The 23,944-nt window shown below is 53.2% G+C and overlaps 1 protein-coding gene across 4 annotated transcripts in view; it reads left to right on the forward strand.

Annotated features, from left to right (window-relative positions):
- Nucleotides 1-3,778: 3,778 nt before the first annotated feature.
- The window catches only part of LOC146854878 (sodium- and chloride-dependent GABA transporter 2-like), a 1,159,405-nt gene continuing 1,139,239 nt past the window's right edge, over nucleotides 3,779-23,944 (forward strand). Inside the window, exon 1 of one of the 4 annotated variants that reach the window (XM_085652286.1) lies at nucleotides 3,779-4,184. The gene's annotated coding sequence lies outside the window, so the exon portion shown is untranslated. Of the gene's footprint in view, nucleotides 4,185-5,053; nucleotides 5,327-23,944 lie in introns of those variants that run through there. The other 3 variants (XM_085652283.1, XM_085652284.1, XM_085652281.1) reach the window with 3 other exon arrangements.

Below are 23,944 nucleotides of genomic sequence, written 5' to 3' on the forward strand. Positions count from 1 at the left end.
GGTTAATAAAGCTGTTAGAGCATTTTGCCCCCAATGGTAATATGATATTCTAAAGTCACTGGAGCTAAAAGTCTTCGAAGGCAGTGAAAGCAGGCACCTCAATCCGTCGGTCTATAGTATAGGCCCCAGGCAGGCATGCATAGGTAAATGCAGAGAACAAATTATTCGGCTGTGGCCGGCCAGTGCCTGTCGGTTGATGCCAAACAACACTCACCTGCTAAAGCCCCCAGGACCCTGCTTCTACGGAAACCTAAAGAAATGCCTCCAGGTGGCTCCATGCAAATGAGAGAAACCTTTTTACTTTGTGCACTCTCTCTACGCGACCGCATGGAGATATCAGCGCAGGGCAAAGGAGCAGGCGGGGGCCACATTGTGTGCCTCATGTGAGGTGGCACACTGATGGTGGCGTGTGGCTACCACTTGAAAGGGGAGAAAAGGAGGTACCGTTGATGCCCCAGTCATTCCTCTCCAGGTAGGTGCAGTAACAGTTCATGTTGCCATTGCATTATGAAAAGTGGAACGGCTACTTTAGCCAGCTCGCCCTTTTTTTCACTAATGTGCTGCCTCCATAGCAGGTGTGAGGTCACGGCTGCCCGGGGAGAGGGTCAGTGGCGGAGCATTAACTGTGCAGTGACCAAGTCTGCATCTGGCGCACCCACTTACCAAGGCCGGGCTTGTTCACTGGAATATTGGGCTGCAGTTTAAGTCCCATCTGTTTCTAAGTTTATTAGATGCTGATACTCTTTTATCACTCCGTTCTGGTCTGATGCTCTTGCCAAGTAGAAAAACCTGCTCTCACTGGCTATGCTGCTCTGAGTCCAGCCCCACTTTACCTCTTTGAGCCACAATTGTGCATTTTCAGGTTCAATGCTAAATGAGTGCTCGCAGAGGTAACTCTTGTCAGTACTAGTACTAGTCCCTTTAGTCCAACTATAGTCAGTATTGAGCTACTGCTTACTCACGTAGATGATGGGACTGTCACGATGCAATCTGCATGGAGCTTTCCATTCACATGAAATGTTAGCACACCTCCCGTTTATACCACCAGCTCAAAACAACTGAGCAACAACTGAGCAACAGTATAATGAGCAGCTAGTGTTGTTCGAATTATAAAAAGTGCAGGCAGAGGTCACGAACATGGAATTAAACACGTGATCAGCAATATAAACACACAGTGTGTGAAATGGTCGCGTCTACGTGTGCTTTTTAAAAACTGAATTCTGTTCCTATTCAATATGTGAATGTAAACGTAATTCGAAAACTCTTAACTGGAATATTAGAGCAATACATGGTTTAAGTTTGCTCGAGTTAGGAATAGGATAACAGGCGTGCATACAAAAAAATGAATGCATACATTAACTGGTGCTCATGAAAAGCACTCCAATACCTAGTGGATAATTTCCGATGTTGTAGATTAAGACGCAGGTGCCGAGCACCGGAAGCCACCGCCACCGGCTCAAACTAAAAACTGAATATTGGTGATGTTATTAGGCATCCAGGTGGGCTCATGAAGAGGATGAAGAAAATACAGACTAGGGACAGAGAGAACCGATTTGAGGCACACATCCATTAGGGTCGGTCAGTCAGCATTCTTGAAAGTCTTCCATACTCAGAGTTGGAGATATATTTACCAGCTGCCATTAAACTACTCTGACTATTGCTGCCTCCCCCCCCCTTGAAAATGGCCTCAAATCATGGCTTTCATCTGGGTTGTTGGGCGCTTCCAGCTTGGCAGTCTTGCAAGTGCGGGGCTGGGAGCAGGCCACGGATGGCAGAAATGTGACTGCACAAACTGCCTGCGCGGTGTTGCAATGGTAATGGGCTATTTATAGTACTTATGTCCGCATCCGATCGGATTGGCCTTTCCGACTAGGCCATCGCAGCACGGCACCAAAACTAAAACTGCTGTTGCACCCACAAGAATTGCTTCAATAATATAGTTCCGTTGTGTGCGCTAGGGCGATTTCTCGTGGGGTGGGGTGGACAGTGGACTCCGTTTGTCTGTTATTTATTTTGGAGCAGCACTGAGGGAGATTCTTCTTTTTTTGCTAAGATGTACTGATGCTCCAAATCATCCATTCCTATTGCAGTACAAAATAAACTAGCGCCAGTAAATAATGTTTGTGGTTTGTGCACCAGCGCAAGATAAGAAGTTCGACAGCCGCTGCCCCCACCCCCTCGAGCCAAGTACACAGACGCTGGGGCAGTGCCACACCAAGAGGCGCGTTTGGCGGCCCAAGCTACGCCACAGGATGGGGGTAGACAGTAACGACGATGCGTGGCTACTACTGTTGTTTAATTTACTTTATAATACTGCTAAATTTAGTAGTACTTACAGTTACGGTGGTGGGCTGGGGCACACTGCCTTAGAGCCAGTTTATTTACCAATTTAAGCTGGCCTGCCTGGGCCTGGAGCTACACTGGCTGCCCTCAACGTCCTCGTGCTGCGGCCGCTGCCTAGAATGATGATGACTCAGTGCGGTGTGCCGGGGTGTGGCAATTCTGAATAAAATCTGCGCACGCTGCCGCACAGCCCCTACCCCCGAACAAACAAATCCAGCCCAATGCCCCAATCTCAATGTCCCGCCCACCGGCACAACAGTACACTAAACTAAGGGCTGCGGCTCGGGGGCTGTCAATGCCATCATATTTGATTTTTTAATCTTCTGTTCTGTCACTTGGCCGAATCAATGGCTCAGCTCTCTGGCTCTCACAGCCGCCGCAACACTCATCTTCATCGGGACTCGGGAGCAGAGTTGGGACTCTCGAGTCGGACTCGGGAGCAATCAAAAACAACACTGCGCTGAGTCAGTACTGGAGTGAGTTTAGCTTTATAATATATGAGTTATTAACTTATTATATATAATACTTTTGTTACAAATACTGCGTGCAGCCAGCAGACTCGTAGACCCGGCCCTGATAACTAAGTGCCGGTGCTAAGCACCGGAAAGCACCGGCACAAATTAAGCACTGCTGCGGAGGGATATTGGTTGTCCGCTGTGTTGGTGGCGTCAGCATGTGGGCAATGAGTCAGGATGTGCTGGATGGATGTCCTTTTGAGCCTGTAGTGGCCTATGACTTCCTCTGGCCTTAAGTCTGTGAGGTAGACACGTCTGCGCAGTGTGCGCTGTCTTCTTCGTCGCTGCATGGGTGGAGGTGGTCCTGGTGGTGGTGACATTGGCGGTGGTTGTTGTTGTTGCTGCATTGGTGGGACTCCAAGCTGCAGAATGACTATCTCCATGGCTTCTGTGGCTGTTCTGGGAAGGCTCGGGCCATCTCTCCCTTATACAAACCCACTTATCTCCAGTTTAAGTCAGGTTTTTATCAGGTGATTAAAAAAAAAAGGCGGGAGTTAGCGTGCGTGTTTTTTGTAGCTAAGCATTTTGGAGATAACCTTGTTAATATGGAGCAGCTGTGTTAGCGATAATTATCACTGGCTTGAAAGGCGATAAAAATCGGGTAGCTATCGCCGGAAAACTAACGCTAACAGGGGTTAGCGTCGCCTTGTTGATAAGGCGATAAACTTATCGCCGCTTTATCGCTGCTAAAGTGGTGATAAAAAATTATTGCCGCCTTGTTGATATGCCCCCATGTTCCCTGGGGTACCGTTCAGACTTAGCGGATGACCAAGCAAATTATGCCCCTTCTGCCGCACGTGCGTATTGAGCTGTTGCCCCGCTACTCTGCGCGCCGGGGACTGAACGCCCCCTACCCTACTGTGCACTGGCCGGCTCTTGCGCAAGTCCCGAGTGGACATCTGCCTGGGCCGCTCCGAGTCAGACCGGAAGACAGTGCCAGGGCTGTCGCACTGCCAAAACCTAGCGGGGGACTGGGGAGTGCCAGGGACTGGGGCTCCTAATGGCAAAATTCCGCAACCCCCAACCGGAGTGCCAGGTCGCACTCGCAGCTCGCCAGCTGTTCGGCATTCCAGAGCCCGCGCCACCCAGGGCCACCTAGGGCGCCGGTGATACTTGGCATCACCCGGGAGGGGAGGGTGGCTGAAGCCTGGAAGACTCACCGGCAATCTCTTACGGCGCTCTAGCCGCCCGGTCCCAGGGGTCAAAACGTGCAGGACGCAAGACGAAAAGTCGAGACAGCGTGTCTGGCGCAAAAGAGGACTCCAGGATGGACGCAGGAGGCCTACATACCCTCCACGGCGTGCCAGAAGTGCTAGTGCGCCTAAGGTAGGGGGGACTCTTCCCTGAGTCCCGACAATAGAGGGGGTGGGGTAGTGCCACTAAAGGACCGCCCTTTTAGGGTGGCCCCCTGCGGGGGCAGCGGGCAGCCGCACAACAGCTGTAATCTAGTTGTGCTCTGGACTCCAGTAGGATTTCCAAAGTCTGGTCTAGCTATGCTGAATCACATCGGTGTAATTTCCCATTTTTCCCTAATAGCATATGGCAGATTATCTATTTATTGGGCGTGCACTCGAATGTAGAAGCTTACGGCCGATGCGTTATACAAAGGGTCGAGGGACTCAAGCATCCCCTGCTCCAGTTTAGTGAAGTTTTTTTCATTGCAAATGCCACGAGAAAATGTGATAAACAGTGCCATTTGTGTCCTTCATCGAAATTTAAAGCCAAACACTATAATGTTATAAACCAATTCGTACCCATTCTGTATACACAGGTTAATTAACCATCTACGTTTTGTTAGCCGACTCAATGACATCCATTGTGTTTTCCCGACAGGGGCGGGGGGCGGGCTCTGAATGAAGGGGAGGGGCGGATTGCGAATGCAGGGCGCACACGGCCAGCGTCCTCAATATATGGCTCTGTGTTTACATTAGTAGGTACCAGATATGAATATTAATCATACCACAGATCAATCAATCGTCACTTTTGGAGGGCTGTGTTTATTTAGTTCTTGGAAACTACTCAGCCTGACTGAAGTGCCTCTCGAGAGAACACAAGCCAGCCTGTGGGTGGAGCAGCGATGTGTGGTTTAAAGTAGCTACATGGGCGGTTTACAAACCCCACTGAGAATTGCTAATTTAATGTTTAGCTTATGGGGCGCTCTCGCCCTACCAGTGCAAATATCGCCATCTGCCCGTGGGGAATCACGTTACATAAAATGAACTTGAAATGCATTTTAACCTTGTTCGCACAACGTCCTGCTTATGTTTATTTTGCTAATGTAAGGAGAGACGGTCGCCCCGCACTCCGGAGAAGCGCCGGGATAAAGGCAGGCGACAGGGAACGCGAGGCACGTCAGATCAAGGAGTTACTTACATTACATACCCTAGAAGTCAGACTCGACCAACGCAGCGCCGGCCCCGTTCTAGTATCTTTCTCACAAGTGGCCTCTGGACAGCTCGCGCCCTGAGGTAAGAACCCACCTGTTCTAAATGCGTCACTGCCAGGCCAGCTAGCACGGAAACTGCCACTAAGATAGTTTTTTACTGGCACCTCACCCCAGGGCGCCTACAAACCCCCAACGAGTGCTGACTGCTGGTGGGAGGGGGATGGTTGCTCCCCCGGAACACTGGTTCATCTGCTATGGGATTGTACCAAGCTTCAGAGATACTGGGGCATAACCCTCCCTGATACACTTTTAGCCATGTGTCCCTGCCTATACAGTTTTGGAGCTTCCAAACGTGCTTACATTCACACTAAAATCCCTAGGGGGCGACAGGTAGGGTTAGCCTTGGGGGCAGCTCTCCAGAATATTCTAACACAGTGGGGTACAGCCTGTAAGGTACAGAATACACTCCACGCATCAGTGTTGGCTTCACTGCATTTGACACATGCTGGGAATGGAGACCGCTCTCACCGTCGCTGCACAGGGCGACTCTTGAGGGGAGCTTTGGCGCCACTTCCTGACTCTACTCTGCGGAATTCAGAGGTCTTACATGCCCTCAAGTACCTCCCCCTATTAGCTTGACTGATGTTACTACCCCCACAAGCTCGTAGATAGTGTCTAGGAGCCATCAAAGGAATGGGAGAACTACGCCCTGTAATGATTTCTCATTTTGAGTACTGGGGGTAGGATGTGGAGGTATGGGGGGCTTTTAATCGGGCTGCTAGTGTTTTATGTTCATTTTGGTAATCTTGAAGAGGGACATGAAGCTCTCTGAAATGCTTGTTGTTGTTTTTAGGTCTCGCCTGGCGTAGACTGCGCAGACGTGCGCAGTCTCGCTGGCGAGATTTAATGAGTTAGGGTAGATTTCACTAGCTGGGTTTAAGCCCCGCCCCTCTTTTCCATTGGCTGGCGTCACTGTTCATGCTAAACGGTGGCCAGCCATTGGAAAAGAGCGTCTAGTGACGTACAGTTTTCTCTTTTAGAGCCGTCCCAGTTGGACTGGCTCGGTTGCTTGATGTTTGTGGTAAAAGCTTTTCTTATTTTTATGGGGCCATGTGTTTCAAACATATGGCCCCATAAAGACAAGAAAGCTTTCGTGAAGGAGGAAAGTGAAAGAGGACCGTGCCTTAGCAGCTCAGCCAGGTGTGGCGAGACTCCACCCCTCTGCCATCGCCATTTCCGCACACGCGGAACAATAGAGCCGCATCCAGGGAGCGTGCGCCGCAGGTACCGTTTTACTTTATAAATTAATGCGGGTGCCCACCCCGCTTATGTGAGCCCTAGCGGGTGCCCACCCCGCATGCTAACTTTATTTCTACACCGAGGGAGCCTACCCCTCATTTGCCGCCCGAGATTGCCGCTGCTGCTGCCCAGCCGTGGCCGCCCGGAAGTCAGGCAAGTCTGCCTGCGACGTGGGTGGGGCCTGCGACTGGGCCGGTGGAAGCCCCCCAAACTATAGTGAAACTTGTTGCTTTTTTTGATTGTCTAAACGTTGGTACAAATCTGCTCCTCAGCAGTGCGATGTTTCCGAATCTAGACATGTGCCAGATTTTCACAAGACCATGGCAACCTTCACCACATATTGATTCCAAAGCATGCCAATTACCTTCATAGTTTAGATTGTTGATAGATCTGTAACGTATGAAGTAATGAACAGAATAATCTGAGCCCTAGGTATGTGCCGGTCACAATGCGTGCCTGTCAGTGCTCTTCCTCTTTCAGCGTTATTTATCACGGAGCATTTCATTCTGCCGGCGATAGCCGAGCTGGGCTTTAACTCTGCAATCAGCATGTTATCCGGGAACACTAAATGTGGGCCATAAACTGCCTTCATATTGCATATGTTTTTAAAGCGATATTCATGCATCTGTGCAAAGGCAAATTACATCTGGGCTGGCAGATTCATGACGGAGATAACGTGACATATTGCACTCCCAAGGAAAATAACAGTGCCACTCAGGGTTTGTCGACTGACGTAGATTGGGCAAAGAGACCTAAAGAGTTCGGCCCTGCCCACATCCCGCGCTTGAGCGCCCGGCGAGGTTCCCTTCTTTCCCTGTTTCACTTGGCAGCTCACGCTCTGTGGCAGGCAGCGCCGGCAGGGGCCGTAGGGAATGGGCCGCCATGACAAGGCTCTGTCTGGTGACGCCGGAGGCACCCAAGATTTGAACTATTGAGAGAGCACACGAGGCGGCTGTTGGTGCTAATCTTTGAAAAGAGGATAGCAATGGCTGACACTCACTGGATGGTGTATCTACAGAAGATATTCTATCCACTTCTGGCTATCGTTGGGATTCCGTGTAAGTAGAACAAATATTCCCACTCGTGCCTCTTGCATCCACCACCCTGCCTTCCCTTTCTATTTATCTCGCACTTGCAGGTTCTTTTTCATCCCTTCTTTCCAACCTTGTCATTGATTTACTATCTTTATGTTCCTCCTTTTGTCTCTCTTTTTTCTCTCTTTCTTCGCTTGCTTTGTATCAAAGTCTGATGGTGAAAAATAAATCCTTCTCCCCAAAAATGAGTTCTGATGCCCATGACTTGCAACCATTAGTTAAACCAGTCTCCACTATGTATCTTTGGCAAACTGAGACAAGTATCCCTTTTCCTCCAGTAAAGTTTCAGACTCAGGAGACTCTTCCAGGCAAGAGTTTGATGTCTTTCTTGGTCGCTCCTTATACAATGGAAGAGGACCAACTTGCTAGTGGCTAAGAGGTGGAAATTCACTCCCCCCATGTCTGCTTGGATCCTTGCCAGTGTCCTCGCCATTCGCCTTTCTAAAGAAAAGAGACTCTCAGTACAGTCTTTCTTCTTCTTCCTACTGTCACAATTTCACCCCCTCGGGAACATGCTCAGGACCCCTCAGATGCTGCAGTCTTTTTCTCAGACACGCGCCACAGGCACTCCTCCCAGTCATGTTTGAAATCACCCGAGGAGCACACATCAGTCAGGGAGCAGGAGCCAGCTTGAACCAGCAAGTCAATGACATCTCACCTGCTGATATATTGGCTGCTACGTGCCTTTTCCATAGGTGCCAGCTGTTCCACTGAAATGATGTCAATAGAAGTGAGTGTCACAGTCTCTCAGGCCTTGCAGGTTAAGGAGGTGGTGCTCAAATGCCAATACAGCAGGCAGCTTGTGACAATAACTGAAACTGTGAATGCCCGAGGAACCAGAGATTATTTCATAGAATTCACATCTATTCCCTGGCAACAATAATGCAGTTATTCATCCCTGCCGCAAACGATCATGATGAGGTGCTCACAAATGTAAATTAACTCGTGAACTTGCCAAGGGAAGTGTTCGGTATTGCACAAAAGATTTCGATTACACAAAATGCATGCACGTTTCTAAAGGCGCTTCCAACAGTGGTTTAGAAATTTAAACAAGCATTAAAAATGCAATAGGTCTCGCCTTCTATTAAGTTAAAGCCATTTGCTTTGCTATACAATACCATTAGCAAAGAAAATGGCTTTAACTTAACCAAAGGCGAGACCTTTTGCATTTTCAATGCTTATTCCTTTTTATGCTCTGGAAAATCCAATAAAGCGAATTGGATCATAAATGCTTCACTCCTGCAAGAGGGCACTTTATTCAGGATGTTTCTTTCTCTTGTTGAGTTATGATGAATTTCAGCATGGCACCGAGGGTAGCGTTTGTGGTTTCGATCATCCAACATGCGCATTAGAGTCACCCCTGTGATAGGTTTCGGTTACTGGCGTGTTTGGTTGTTACACTGGTGCGTGTAATATTTTCTGTAATTAGCTTTTCCATTTAAACACGGTTGTAGCATCCCAGCAATGTTGTCGCCCCCCCTTAAGATGTGGCGTGAGGCGGCGGGCAGGTCTCTTTTATCTCGCCGCCTCAGACACAGCAGGACCTCGTGGCCTCCAACCCACATGTCTCCAGGACGGCATGCTCTGCTGCCACGACTCTGCAGCTACAGCCCTCTTAAATGTTCTTTGATGGGCTCCCCCCTGAGCAGCACAGGCTGGAGAGCTGCTTTTCTCCCTCACCCGACCCGAGTGGTTGTGCTGGGTCTTTGACACCCGGAGGCAGCTCAGGGGGCGAGTGTGGGCTGTGCAGTGGCGTGGAAGGGGGTGGGGTGGGTGCGGGCCGCCCCGTGTGTCATCACTGAGGGGAGTGACAAATTGGCAAAATCTGTTTTTTAAACACATATTTTTGCCATTTTGTCAAGCCGGGGGTGACACATTTTCCACACCGGGTACTACCTGACCTTGCTACGCCACTGGGGCTCTGGAGGTGAGGGGGAGAAAGAGGTCTTGGTGTTTTGTTTGCTCTGTGTCCTGGGGCTCTGGAGGTGAGGGGGAGAAAGGGGTCTTGGTGTTTTGTTTGCACTGTTTCCTGGGGCTCTGGAGGTGAGGGGGAGAAAGGGGTCTTGGTGTTTTGTTTGCACTGTGTCCTGGGGCTCTGGAGGTGAGGGGGAGAAAGGGGTCTTGGTGTTTTGTTTGCACTGTTTCCTGGGGCTCTGGAGGTGAGGGGGAGAAAGGGGTCTTGGTGTTTTGTTTGCACTGTGTCCTGGGGCTCTGGAGGTGAGAGGGAGAAAGGGGTCTTGGTGTTTTGTTTGCACTGTGTCCTGGGGCTCTGGAGGTGAGGGGGAGAAAGGGGTCTTGGTGTTTTGTTTGCTCTGTGTCCTGGGGCTCTGGAGGTGAGGGGGAGAAAGGGGTCTTGGTGTTTTGTTTGCTCTGTGTCCTGGGGCTCTGGAGGTGAGGGGGAGAAAGGGGTCTTGGTGTTTTGTTTGCTCTGTGTCCTGGGGCTCTGGAGGTGAGGGGGAGAAAGGGGTCTTGGTGTTTTGTTTGCTCTGTGTCCTGGGGCTCTGGAGGTGAGGGGGAGAAAGGGGTCTTGGTGTTTTGTTTGCTCTGTGTCCTGGGGCTCTGGAGGTGAGGGGGAGAAAGGGGTCTTGGTGTTTTGTTTGCTCTGTGTCCTGGGGCTCTGGAGGTGAGGGGGAGAAAGGGGTCTTGGTGTTTTGTTTGCTCTGTGTCCTGTATTTAACAGGATTTACTGTGGGCTGCATTTTGTACACGGACTGAAGGGAGATGTAAGAATGGTGGTAGACAAACCGTTTCCCTGGGGGTTAAAGTTTTCTTGTTTGTAGCTTAAGGAACGTGCCACAGTCTGCGTGAAATCCTGTGTGTTTTAACGTATTCCGATAATTTCATAATGTCTCTTCACCTATCTAAAAGATTCATTATATAATTCAGGTGCTTTGGCGTTTAAACTCACCTGTGAAGAAGTTACGCGAATCCTCTTGTTTGTGTCATGTGTTTATAAAAGAACCACATTCTGCATTTTCCTGTACAGCAGAGGAATGTGGTAAAGTCAGCGTTTTGCAAAATGCCCTCCATTGTGCCGGGCTGTAAAAGGGCTCACTTGTAGGTGCTGTATCTGCTTGCAGTAGTTACTGCACTTCTGCGTAAAAGTATTGGCATTTGATTTTATTCAGCTCGTCTGTGCGTGTGTGGGTATGCATCTGTGTTATGTATAGCGCTGCATGTTTATTTGTGCGTGTTGCACAGCAGCTTTCTGCATGGCTTAGCATTTGTGCATATCCATGTTTTTGTCTGAGAATCCTATTTTTGGGTGTTTTGCCCATGGTGCAATTACACTCCCGTCGTGTGTTGGTTTGTTTTTGCATCTGTTTTCTTGAGTTGGTGTGCTTACATGCCTGTGTGCATTTCTGCTGCTCAGTGTGTTAAAATTTGCCGGTGTATTCTTTTTTAGGTTTCTGCTGGCGATAGCTGCGCGCAAGCGCTGCTGTTGGCATTCGAGAGCTTCTTGGAATCAATACAGGTTCCGAAGCTCTCAGAGGCGGAGTTGAAGCCCTGCCCCTCTTTTTAATTGGGTAGCATCATCTACCATGCAAAACGCTGGCTTCTGATTGTAAAGGAGGCTTCTTAGTCTCTCCTTGTTGCTGCCTTGTCTCCTTTTGGCCCCGCCTGCCGGGTTTCAATCAATCAATCAAGAAATTTGTATAGCGCGCTACTCACCCGGAGAGTCTTAAGGCGCTTGGGGGAAGGGGGTCCGCTACTGCTCAAACAGCCAGGTCTTGAGTTGCTTCCTGAAGGAGAGGTGGTCTTGGGTCAGACGGAGGTGGATGGGGAGGGAGTTCCAAGTCTTGGCTGCCAGGTAGGAGAAGGATCTTCCTCCCGCGGTGGCTCTTCGGATGCGTGGAACGGCGGCGAGGGCGTGGCTGGTCGAACGTAGCTGGCGGGTGGGAGTGTAGAAGGTCAGGCGGTCGTTGAGGTACCCTGGGCCCAGGTCGTGGAGGGCCTTGTGTGCGTGGGTGAGGAGTCGGAACGTGATTCTCTTGCTGACGGGGAGCCAGTGCAGGTCTCTCAGGTGTCCGGAGATGTGGCTGTGTCGGGGAATGTCCAGGATGAGTCGTGCGGAGGCGTTCTGGATGCATTGGAGTCTTTTCTGTAGTTTGGCTGCGGGTCCGGTGTAGAGGGTGTTCCCGTAGTCCAGTCGGCTGGTGACGAGTACCTGGGTGACCGTCTTCCTGGTTTCGGTGGGAATCCATCGGAAGATCTTTCGGAGCATGCGTAGGATGTTGAAACATGACGATGAGACGGCGTTGACTTGTCTGGTCATCGAGGGGGAGGAGTCAAGGATGAAGCCCAGGTTGCGTGCGTGGTCTTTGGTTTGGGTGCGCTACCCAGGGCAGGGGGCCACCAGGAGTCGTCCCAGGAAGAGGGTGATGGTCCAAGGATGAGGACTTCCGTCTTGTCTGAATTCAGTTTCAGGCGGCTGTTCATCATCCACTCGGCTACTTCTTTCATCCCTTCGTGTAGGTTGGTTCTGGCGGTGGCGGGGTCGTTGGTGAGGGAGAGGATCAGCTGGGTGTCGTCGGCGTAGGAGATGATGTTGAGGTTGTGTTGGCGTGCGATGGCCGCGAGGGGGCTCATGTAGATGTTGAAGAGAGTGGGGCTGAGTGATGATCCTTGTGGTACGCCGCAGATGACTTCGGTGGCCTCGGATCTGAACGGGGGGAGGCGGACACTCTGGGTTCTTCCGGCGAGGAACGAGATGATCCACTCCAGTGCCTTCTCTTGGATTCCGATGTTGCTGAGGCACTGCACTAGGGTGCGGTGGCAGACAGTATCGAATGCTGCGGAGAGGTTCAGGAGGATGAGGGCCGCTGTTTCCCAGTTGTCGAGCAGGGCTCGGATGTCGTCAGTGGCTGCGATGAGGGCGGTCTCGGTGCTGTGGTTGGCTCGGAAACCGGACTGCGAGTGGTCGAGGGATCAGTTTGTCTCGAGGAAGGCAGCAAGCTGTCTGTTGACGGTCTTCTCGATGACTTTGGCAAGAAAAGGGAGGAGTGAGATGGGGCGGTAGTTCTTGAGGTGGGGTCCGCTGATGGTTTCTTCAGGAGGGCGCTGAGTTCGGCAGGCTTCCAGCTCTCTGGGAAGGTGGCGGTGTTGAAGGAGCAGTTGATGATGTCCCGGAGTTGGGGTGCGATGACGGAGTCTGCCTTGTTGAAGACGTGGTGGGGGCATGGGTCGGTTGGTGATCCGGAGTGGATGGTGTTCATCATGCGGATGGTGTCTTCGGTGCTGACCGGGGTCCAGGCGTGGAGGGTGGTAGTGGGGGGCGTCGGTACGGTGGTTGGGTGCGTGGTCTGTGCGCCGAAGCTGTTGTGTATGTCGGCGATCTTGCTGTAGAAGAACGAGGCGAGTGAGTCGCAGAGGTCTTGCGAGGGAGTGATGTCGTTGTTTCCGGCGCTGGGGTTGGAGAGCTCTTTGACGATGCAGAAGAGTTCCTTGCTGTTGTGGGCGTTGTTGTCTAGTCGTTCCTTGAATGCTGTCTTCTTGGTGGTGTGGATCAGCTGGTGGTGTTTGCGGGTGGCGTGCTTGAGGGCGGTCATGTTGTCTGCAGTCGGGTCTTTGCGCCAGGCTTTCTCGAGGGTATGGCAGTTCTTCTTGGAGTTCTTGAGATCGTCGTTGAACCAAGAGGCTATCTTACTGCTGGGCCTGCTGGGATGGTTTTTCAGTGGTGCGAGGTCGTCCGCACAGTTGGCGATCCACTGTGTGAGGTTGTTGGCTGCTAGGTTGGGGTCCGTTGTGCTCGGGGGAGGGTTCTGGCTCAGGGATGTGGTGAGCTGGTCGGTGGTGATCGTGTTCCAGCTCCTGCGGGGAACCTGTTGCGGGTGGTGGTGAGTCGTGGATCTCCTGAAGCTGAAGTGGACGCAGTTGTGGTCTGTCCAGTGTAGTCCGGTTGAGTGGCTGAAGGAGATGTGCTTGCTGGAGGAGAAGATGGGGTCGAGCGTGTGGCCGGCGTGGTGGGTGGGGGTGTTCACCAGTTGCTTGAGTCCGAGGTTGGCGAGGTTCTCCAGTAGGGCGGCGGTGTTGCTGTCATTGTTGTTCTCCAGGTGGAAGTTGAGGTCCCCTAGGAGGATGTAGTCAGCGGAGGAGAGGGCGTGTGGGCTGATGAAGTCTGCAATGTCTTCGCTGAATTGTGAGCGCGGTCCTGGAGGTCTGTAGATGAGGGTGCCTCTGAGTGTGGTCTTGGGGTCGTTGTGTATCTGGAAGTGCAGATGTTCGGCGGCTGTGAGGGTGTCATCGGAGTTGGTCATGATGCGGATGGTGTTCTTGTGGACGATGGCGATGCCTCCTCCAGTCTGGTTGACGCGGTCCCTCCGGGTGATCTTGTATCCGTCCGGGATGGCGATGTCGGGTGCTGAGGAGGCGTTCATCCATGTTTCCGTGAGGAAGGCGACATCTGGGGATGTGGTGTCGAGCAGGTTCCAGAGTTCCATGGCGTGTCTGTGGACGGAGCGGGTGTTGAGCAGGATGCACTTCAGGTGGTTGCTGCTGGTGCTCGGCTTGGCGGGTGAGGTACGGGTCCGGATGCAGGAGAACTTGCAGGAATGGCAGGTGAAAGGTCCGTGGGTGCGTCTTGGGGTGGCTCGGTAGCAGCCGGGGATCCGGCCGGTGTTGAGTGCGATGAGGGTGGCGGCGTTGTAGGTCCTGCGGGTGGGCTGGCATCTGCGGGGGCCAGGGGGTCGGCGCTGGGCGCGGTCCAGGCGCGGATGGGCGCAGACGGGCTTGCCTTTGGCGTGCCATCGGCGCACCGTCGGAGCACCCCCTGCCCGTGAATGCTGCGCGTACGCGTGCACTCCGCCATAAATGGCGAAGTGGGAGGGAGGAGCAGCTGGGAGCTGGGAGCGGGGCGGTGAATGGGAAGGGACACAGAGAGAGAAGGGGGCGGGGCCGCAGGGGAGCAGCGGCGGGGAGCGGGGAGAGGGCGGGAAACGCGGCAGGGGCTGGGCACAACAACAACAAGTGGGGAAAAACACACGATAAACAGAGGCAAAATACAAAATGCAAACGCTACAGAGGAAGAATACAAAATACAACAGTCAAGGACCAGGAGCACAGCTGCGGGCAGCGGCGGCACTCGGCGGGATCGGGGGCAGCCTGGGCTCACTCACGGGGAGTGTGCGTGGTGCATGGGGTGACCGGCCCAGAGGGTCAAGGGTCACAGCTCACCACCGCGTGCACTCCGCCATAAATGGCCAAGTGGGAGGGAGGAGCAGCTGGAAGGCGGGAGCGGGGCGGCGAATGGGAAGGGACACAGAGAGAGAAGGGGGCGGGGCCACAGGGGAGCAGCGGCGGGGAGCAGGGAGAGGGCGGGAAACGCAGCAGGGGCTGGGCACAACAACAACAAGTGGGGAAAAACACACGATAAACAGAGGCAAAATACAAAATGCAAACGCTACAGAGGAAGAATACAAAATACAACAGTCAAGGACCAGGAGCACAGCTGCGGGCAGCGGCAGCACTCGGCGGGATCGGGGGCAGCCTGGGCTCACTCACGGGTAGTGTGCGTGGTGCGTGGGGTGACCGGCCCAGAGGGTCAAGGGTCACTCCAGAGGGTCAAGGGTTGGGATCGTTTACTGGCGGCGTGACACTCATCAGTATGCACTTTTTTCTTCACATTCGGCTTTGGCAAAGTCAGCCGCGTGTTAATTTTCACATTACCCTTTTACTTAAAGTGAAAGCGCGATGCGAAAATAAACACGCGGCTGCCTTTGCGGTACCGCGCTTGTTTAATCTCAGTTAAAGCTTTGGTCCCAGCCATGTCGCGTGCCTAGTAGAGAAGTCTTTATTGTCCCTGTTTGCTTTGACCGCGGGCACCTCAAGGCCAAGGCTCTGTTTACAAACGCACAGTGCAAACTTCAAGGCCGACATGTGAACTGCCACGAAAGGCTTTTCATGTCCTCCAGGGCGAGCACCTATATCAACACTGCAGCGGCCTTTCAGTGGGCACTGGACGCAACCAAAGGTGCCGCAAGTTCCCTGGGCACTTATGCTCTTGCGCTTCAGGGATGTGTACTTTATATTTTTTTTATTGTTTGCAATCTTCATTAGCGCAATGGCGTTGGAGCAAGACATGTTCTCTAACTTCTCTGTATAACACGTGCAGGCGCATCACGTTTACAGTCTTCTATAGTGCAGACTTGGTCCAAAGGCACTAGAGCGCTTTGCAAGAGAGCAAGACGAGTTCTGTGTATAACACGTGCACACACAGCTCCCCTCCACTCCCCCACACGCACAGTCCAAAATGGTACAGGCAGGTAGTTTCCTGCCAGCACAAAAGCCTTACCAGAAAAGAAGTAATTATAAAACGGTCACATTAAAACCACCGTGAAACTTTAGGAAAAAAGAGCCACTAGGTGGAATCGGGCAGTTCAGGTCAACGAAGGCGATGCAGCGAGCCCCCGCTTTAATTGGTTAATACACCTTGATCACCGGGTGTCGGCACTGGACTCCTGCTCAACGTTGGTCTCAGTGGCCCCATTTTCAGACAGTCACCCCAGGCAAACTCTTTCACCGCCTCGGCCTGGAGGCATACATATTTATAAATAATTCGTAATTTATTCTGAAAGGTGTGTTCTTTTTAAGAATCCTTTCAAGACATTTGTACTGGTTAAACTTAACCGCGCTGTCAGTCCTGTGTCCTTGCATTCAGCGCAAACAACTATTTGCTTTCAGTGCACATTATCCAGTCGATGCAGTGCCATTTTGTAATGAATGCTGTGTTTGTCTCCTTATCTTTGACACGCTATATGATGTATGTCCCGTTCCTCTGAACCATGCATAACTAAAGTCTTGCGACATAATGTACTTGCCAGGTTTTGTGCGTGCCTCTGCCCGAGGGTGTTCCAGGAAGGGAACGAGCCTCTACGCAAAGTATGGATATCCAGGCTCCTTCCGGGAACTATAATATTGTCATTGGCATCCACTGTACGCCCCTCCCACCATATATACATTTCCCAATAATAAGCACACAACACAGTTTGTTAGATTGGGTACAAATGCCGCAGGTTTATTACATACACCATTATGTAATGGTGGGTTATCTTACGGGCAATCCAAGAGCAGGCAACCAACTGGGCCGCCTGCCCGACTGATGAGCCGGGCAGCACTGGAGCGAACCCCGCCTCTGCTGCCCTACCAGGATCACGTGACCGTTGGTAACTTCTTACTCACGCCCCTTCCAGGGCGGAGCGTCGCATAGCAACCCCCGGTTGTTCAGGCCCACAACCGCCCGAAGGACTAGCGGGGCGCCGACATGGCATCCAGGATCCACCCATGAGGTTCCGTGGATTTGGCTCTGGAACCCCCTATGGTGCCGCGCAGTGGTATCCTTTGTACCGGCCTGCTTCCAGATCGCCCTGTAACTCCGCCACAGCTCTGGAGGTGGCCCCCATCACCGCCAGGCCCCCCCACCACAGCTGTAGTCTACCTGCAACCTCTCATCTCTAGCACCTCACTCAGGTCTAAAAGAAAAAGGTCCATGCCTACTGGCGATAAGTGAACTCAATCTTTGTCAAAGTAACCCTTCACATTCTCTTTGATCATCTCGTGTCTGATGAAACCTAGGCCCCTCTGGTCAGCGAACTTGCGCATTGCCCCATTGAGACGCTTCCGGAAATGCTCCACTGCCTCAACTGATTTGGCACCTCGCCACATTCTGCGTGGAATCATCTCAGACCAGAGGACATCGCACTGCCCTACGTGCTTGCAGATCTCGCCTAGGTCCCTTTTCATGGCCTGCAGGAGAAGCCTTCTACCCAGAGCAATAAGGTCATTCCCACCCAGGTAAATCACTAAGATTTTTGGGGGGAGCCCCCTGCGCAACCAGTCTCCGCTCCAGTTTGTTCCGGAGCCAACTCCATCTCATGCCAGGGAAACCCATCCACTCAAACTGTGTCTGTGGGAAGTGCCTCATCCAGTTCCGGTGCGACGCCCATTGAGCCACCCTGGAGATAAATGAATGCCCGATCACCCAAACAGGTAGCCCTGGTAAAACAAAAGACACGGTTTACACTTTTATCATTTAATAACTTTGCCAATACACGCAAAATAAAACAATAACCACTACAATACACTGCACACAAGAAATGGTAAGGTACATTACGGGCGAACGTATCGTTTATAGCAGTCCGACTCCCACCGCCCCACCTTCTTCACACTCCCAGGCTTCAAGCCTGCCATGAAAGCAGCCGTAGCAGCCCGATCCTGAATGAGTGGCTGGAGTATCTCTTCTCAGGCTGAGCCAACCCTGCCCTGGACAAACTAGCCCTGATGATTCTTTCCATCTGATATCTGGTCAGGGGGCCCTGGTCCACATGCATCAGTAGATAGCCTGGGGCAGGGGGTCAGCACACCAGATATTCCCTGACCCAGTGGACCGGGCAAAACCTAGGGTCCCCGAGGGGCCTGAGGACCACATCAATACCTTGCCCCGCCTGGTCAGTCTTTGATCTCCAGAGGCGGATCGACAGGGAATCCGTGAGGGACACATCTAAAATGCCTAAGGCATCCCCTGAACTGTGGGTCTTGGACCTAGCCACCAGCTCACTAATCCGGAAGGCGCCAAAGAAGGCCAAACAGAAAGCAGCCGCGAAGAGGGTAGCCTCATACTTGGAGTAGGTAACCCCCTCCAGCACGCCCAGCATGCCCATGGGGATGTTGAAATCAATGGGGGCCCTATTATCCGGAGCCCTGGGCTCATCCCTAGCCCACCCCTTGAGAGCAGCCCTTATGGCAAAAGACTTTGTTGGGTCTACCCCCCCCTGACAGCTTGGCGTCGTGGCTTACAGCAGCCAGGTGGCTGCCCACCCAGGAGTGGCTCTTCCCATGCTCTCTGGCCCACACCACAAATGCCCTGACTCTACCCTCAATTGATGCAGCTGAAATACCCAAGGAATGAGACACAGTCCTGAAGGTGGCCATGTGTGCACCACATCACTTCCTAGTACCTGGGGCCAATGATCTCTCCCCCATGGTTCTCAGCCATTGGTCCACTGCAGGATCCTCCAAAGGTGTGCCGGGAAGGGGGTCATCTGTGCTCTTGCCCGCGGCCAGGCCTCCCTGAAGCGGAGCCACTGAAAACGAGGACGAGCATCAGCTGCCACATTCTTTACACCCTCAATGTGTCTCGCCCTGAATTCCACATTAGCGCACAGGCAAACCCTAACAAGTTCCCTGAGCAGGCATAGGACCAGATGGCACTTGGCTGCCTGCCCATTGATGGCCTGAACTACAGCCATGTTGTCAGACCAGAATAGGACCTTGCTGTCGGACAGGGTCTCTGGCCAGAGATGTAAAGCAATCACAATGGGGAACAGCTCAAGTACAGTGATGTTCTTGGTGATAGTGCACCTGCGCCAGGCATTGGGCCACTCCTGGGCACACCAGTCCTTGCCTAGGATTGCCCCAAAGCCCTCCATACCCGAGGCGTCCGTGAATAGGCATAGCTCCTGACTGTCCACCCAGGGTTTTCGCCAGATCACCGTCCCGTTGAACTGGGAGAGGAAGTCACTCCACATGGCGAGGTCCTGCTTCAAACCTGTCCCTAGCCTGACCCAGTGGTGCTTCCTTCTAACTTTTGATGTGGCCCTAGCTAGTCACCGAGCAAACACTCTCCCAACGGGGATGACCCTGGCTGCAAAGTTAAGTTTCCCTAAGAGGCATTGGATGTCACCCAGGGTAGCCTTATCTTTCCCCAGCAATGCCTGAATGTCCTGATGCAACGCCTGTACCTTGTCCACAGGGAGTCTGGACTCACCCTTGACCGTGTCCAACTCGATGCCTAAAAATATCAGTACTTGCGCTGGACCCTCAGTCTTACCAGGTGCTAATGGCACACCCAGGTGTTTGGCCAAGTCTTGAAAGCACTGCAGTGCTCTTACGCACTCCTGCGTGTCAGCACCCCCATTAAAAACAAGAAGTCGTCAAGGTAGTGGGTCACTCCCTAAACCCCGAACGTACTCATTAGGACCCATTGAAGGAAAGAGCTGAACGCCTCGAAGTATGCACAAGACACTGAGCAGCCCATGGGCATACACTTGTCATAGAAAACTTTGCCCTCCCACTTGAAGCCCAGGAGGTGTTGGCTGTCAGGGTGGACCGGCAGTAGTCGGAACGCCGACTCTATGTCCGATTTTGCCAACCACGCTCCCTTCCCCGCCGTCTTGATCATGTCCACCGCCAGGTCCAGGGAGCAGTAGGACACGAACACCTCCCCTCCTCCAACCAAAAGTTCACTGAGTCCCCTTCCGGGTGCGACAGGTGCTGGATCAGCCTAAAGGACCCGGGCTCTTTCTTGGGCACGACCCCAAGGAGGGAGATTACAAAGTGCGGAAGCGGTGGGAGGTTGAAGGGGCCCGCAACCCTCCCCAGGGCCACTTGCTTCTTTATTTTGGCCATCACGATCTCAGGGTGGTCCCTAGCTGATTTGAGGTTCTCCGCGTCCCTGCTCACTAGGGGGCCTTGGTACAGAATCCGTAAACCATCCACAAAGCCCTCTGCCAGGAGCGAGCCCTCTTTGGTGTTGGGGTACCCACGGATCAGGGGAAGGAGGTTGGCGATACTGATGGGGAAGGGACCCTTAGCCGGGATGGGAGGAGCCGATCCCCCACCGGGGAGCGTGGGGCAGCCTTCATTGCTGTTGGGAGGAGAAAGGGTGCGGGATGGTGGGCTGGGGACTTAGGCAGGGCAGCGATTACTTGTCCTGTCATGCCAGGGGCTGAGCCGAGCTGTCTCGCTTGGAACAGGAGGAGTCAGGGTGAGAGGCCCCACACTTACTGCAGTTGTGTGCGAACCTGCATGCTTTCCCACAAGAACAAGAGCCGGCGTTGAATAGCCTGCAGGTTCCATTGAACAGTGATCAGTTGCCCGGCTTCCGACCCCCCCGAATGGATTTTTTTGTCTGGCCCTTCGCTTCCTGCTTTGTGTCCTTGGTCTTATCACTGTTGTAGGTTGTGGGATTCGAGTCAAATATGTGTAGTTAGCATAATGTATCTTAGATTGTATCTCTACTCCATATGCATCGAGGATTGCTTTATAAAGTAACTCCCCTGGTCTACGTGTCCTGCATGATAGAAAGGGCCGAAAAGCCATACTGTGGCCATCTTGATTCATGAACAGTCGTGCTTCAGATCACGTGTCTCTCTCTCTCTCTCTCTCTACCCCCCCATCTGTATGATTTAGCTCGTACCAGCCTAAAGACAGGGTGAATTGTATTTACGGCCAAGGCCCAAGGTCACATCTGCGGTAGGGAGTACTAAGCTAAATTCCTCTGTGCCCGAGACGAAAGGGAGTCACCCGGCCGACCTTCTTTGAACGAGATAGTAACCTTATATGGGCAGATGGTATGAGCTCATTTAGGAGCTCTGGGACTAACTGGTACTTTTCCACTTGCAATGCTTTGTATGCTGAATCTGTAATGTATATAAGTGTGGTTCTGTCAAGGAGCCAGCAGTCTTCTTCGGCACACCTGATGGGTGAGGTTCGATGAGGCTCCTCTATGTAGAGTTCTGTTGTGGCCAATAAACGCTTGAACCTTCTACGTTGCCAACTGCTTATTATTGACTTGATATTGCGGGCCACTGGTAAGTGTGGCCCTTGGGATTACTATTAGATTACTTCAAGGTGCTGGGCTTAGCTGTCCCTTCCGCTGCGCGCTTACCCATGTGCATGACCCAAAGCCTCACTTCTAGTTGGTCCCACTCTAATTCCGGGCACATGGCCCTCTTTTTCCTAAAGTCACAGTCGTAACGGTACCAACCCATTCCCCCACTAGTTTCGGCCTCTTGAGTGATAATGCTTGCATATTGGAATAGCCCCGGCCCTTGCTTCGAGAACCTCTCCATTATCACCGCCGCCAAAATGGCAAAGGCTTGTCCGCACGTGCCAATGTTCTTTTCAGGCCATGCTTGAAAGCGCACTTTCTTGTTGTCATCCTTGGCCCCCATCTTCCTAGTGTCGACCCCCTCGGCCCCATGCATGAGTAGGGTGAAAATGTCAATAAACTCTCTCCTCCAGATACCTTCTTTGGCTGCCAAGGGCACTTCCCACCCCAAGCAGCAGCGACCAGATAGCAGCGGCGCCATAGTGACCAAGGGCTTTGGCACTACAGTGAGGGCTGACACTGTTGGTGGTGTGGCCGGGGAGGCCACAATGGGTGTGGTGGGCGCGGTCACCACCGAAGGTAGGGCCGAGTTGGCTGTGGGGTTGGTCGTCAGCGGAGGGGCCCCCACAACTGGCAGCTGTCCTCCCACGGGCAAGGGATCGCCAACGCCAGTCCCCCAACCTGGGCAAGGGATGTACTAGGCGGGCTGCCCGACCCCCCCCCCCAAACTTGGGTGAAAGCCGGGCATGCCAAAGCCCCCACGGGGAGGTCCCAGCCACACTGGATGGGCTTGCCAGGGCTAAGCCCGCTCTGACCTCAGACATGAAGCTCCGCAAAGTGTCTGAGAGGTTACCAAGATCTTCTGATGTAGCATAGGCCGCCGGGGGCGGGCAACTGGCCGGTATGGATGATGGTCCATGTCCCAGGGCTGGGGACACCGGGAGGGGCGTGGTGCCCCGAGGGGGTCCACGGCCCGGCTCCTCACTGGCGGCTGCTCCGCTGGGAAGTCTTTGACCATGGGTCTGCGTATCCTCTTGGACCTAGAGGGGCCTGCCTCCTCATTGTGCTCTTGTTCTGCGGGCGGGACCTCGCTGGCGATTCCTGAGTCCTCGGGGTTATTGGCTTTCAGAAGTTTCGTGGCCCAAGACAATCCCTTGGTCTTGGCTAGTTCGAGAAAAGCTGCGATCCATGCATCTTCAGAGATGCCAGTCTGGGTCTCCTCGACTTGAGACCTCATCGAAAAAAGCGATGGGGATCCCTGACTATCCATCGAATTTTGTGCGTGTGCCTCCCAATCTGGAAGGATAAGGAAAAAGTGTTTAGTCCAAAGCCCGACACGGCGGAGCACCACTAGCCCAGGTCTTTGCCCGGGGAACCAGCTCTGGCCCCCCGTGGCTATGTACTTACTGACAACCGGGGAACAAGGGCGGAACGTCGGGCTGGTCAGACAGGCGTTTCGGCGGCACTGTGAGTGGAAATGAAAGAGAGGTTAGCGGTACCCCCAAACCTCCCTGCCCCCACCTCTGAGCCCCCACACTGCCCCCAGGTGCCGCGAAGAACCAGCTCGGGCCCCCCCTGAGTGGGGCCGTGCGAGGGATATTCCTGCTCCCCGGCTAGGAGCGCTGCTACTCGGGCGTGCGAGATGACCCTCCTAAGCCCCATACCCGCAACGTGCGTGTATCCCTTTGAAATACGGCATCAACCGCGCTGCTCTTCTCACACAGACCTGCTGAGAGACAAACCAAATGTGAGGCAAGGGAGGGACAGTGCAGCACCTAACCTACTAGCGTGAACCAGTGTCCACTCCCTTGTGCCACGGCCGGTGGAGAGCCTGCCGCGCCCTTCGTGGCACGCCCTAATACCCTAGGGGCTGGCTCGTTTTGACCGCAACAACTTACACCCCGGTGCTGCTCCTTTGGACCTGGAGTGCCGCAGCTGAAAGACAAGTTGGCGGAAAAAGCACGTTGGCTGCAGGGTCACCGCACGACCGTCCCTTGTGGTCCAGGCTGCTCGGGAGGGCAAAGAGATATTATCCTGGGGCGGCACCTGCACCCTTGGCCAAGCTGAAATCTTCTACCCAAGGGGCCCTCACGGCCCGGATATCCCATGATGGGGCCGCCCCTAGGTGCGTCACAGCCCCCTCAGTACCTATTCGCAACCCCCTAGCCTTGAATGACAACGACGGGGCCCCTTGACCCCGCGCCCAGACGCCCTCGCGGGGACCATGCCTCCTTGGATGTGCACGAACCGCATGTGGTCCCCCCACTGGTAAACTCTCAAATTCCTGGCCATGAGGGCAGGTGAGGAATGCTCTCTGCTCAGTCGCCCGGAAGTCTACCCTATCACTCATTCCCCCTACTAGGCAGCACAGGCCATGCTGGGCTGTGCCTGGTGCACTGTGGGGCATGGGCGCAGCCCCTCGAAGCAAAACTTCCCCCCGGCCTCTTTAATTGATTAGCTGGTGTGATTGAAAGAGCTGCAGATGCTGGGGATTGAACCCGGTACCTCATACATGCGAAGCACGTGCTCTACCACTGAGCTACATCCCCAGATGGATGGGTGTAATTCTAAATGGGCCCAATGAGTCTTTGTTTCCTTGCTGGGAGGAACCGCTGTTGAGCTGGAGCCGGGACCCGAACCCTTGTTCCCAGGTCGGCAGCTCCAATTGTTTATAGCCCCTTGGCCTCTCACGCAGCACCAG

Source organism: Triturus cristatus, chromosome 4_1 (assembly GCF_964204655.1).
Source record: "Triturus cristatus chromosome 4_1, aTriCri1.1, whole genome shotgun sequence".
Lineage (NCBI taxonomy): Eukaryota > Metazoa > Chordata > Amphibia > Caudata > Salamandridae > Triturus > Triturus cristatus.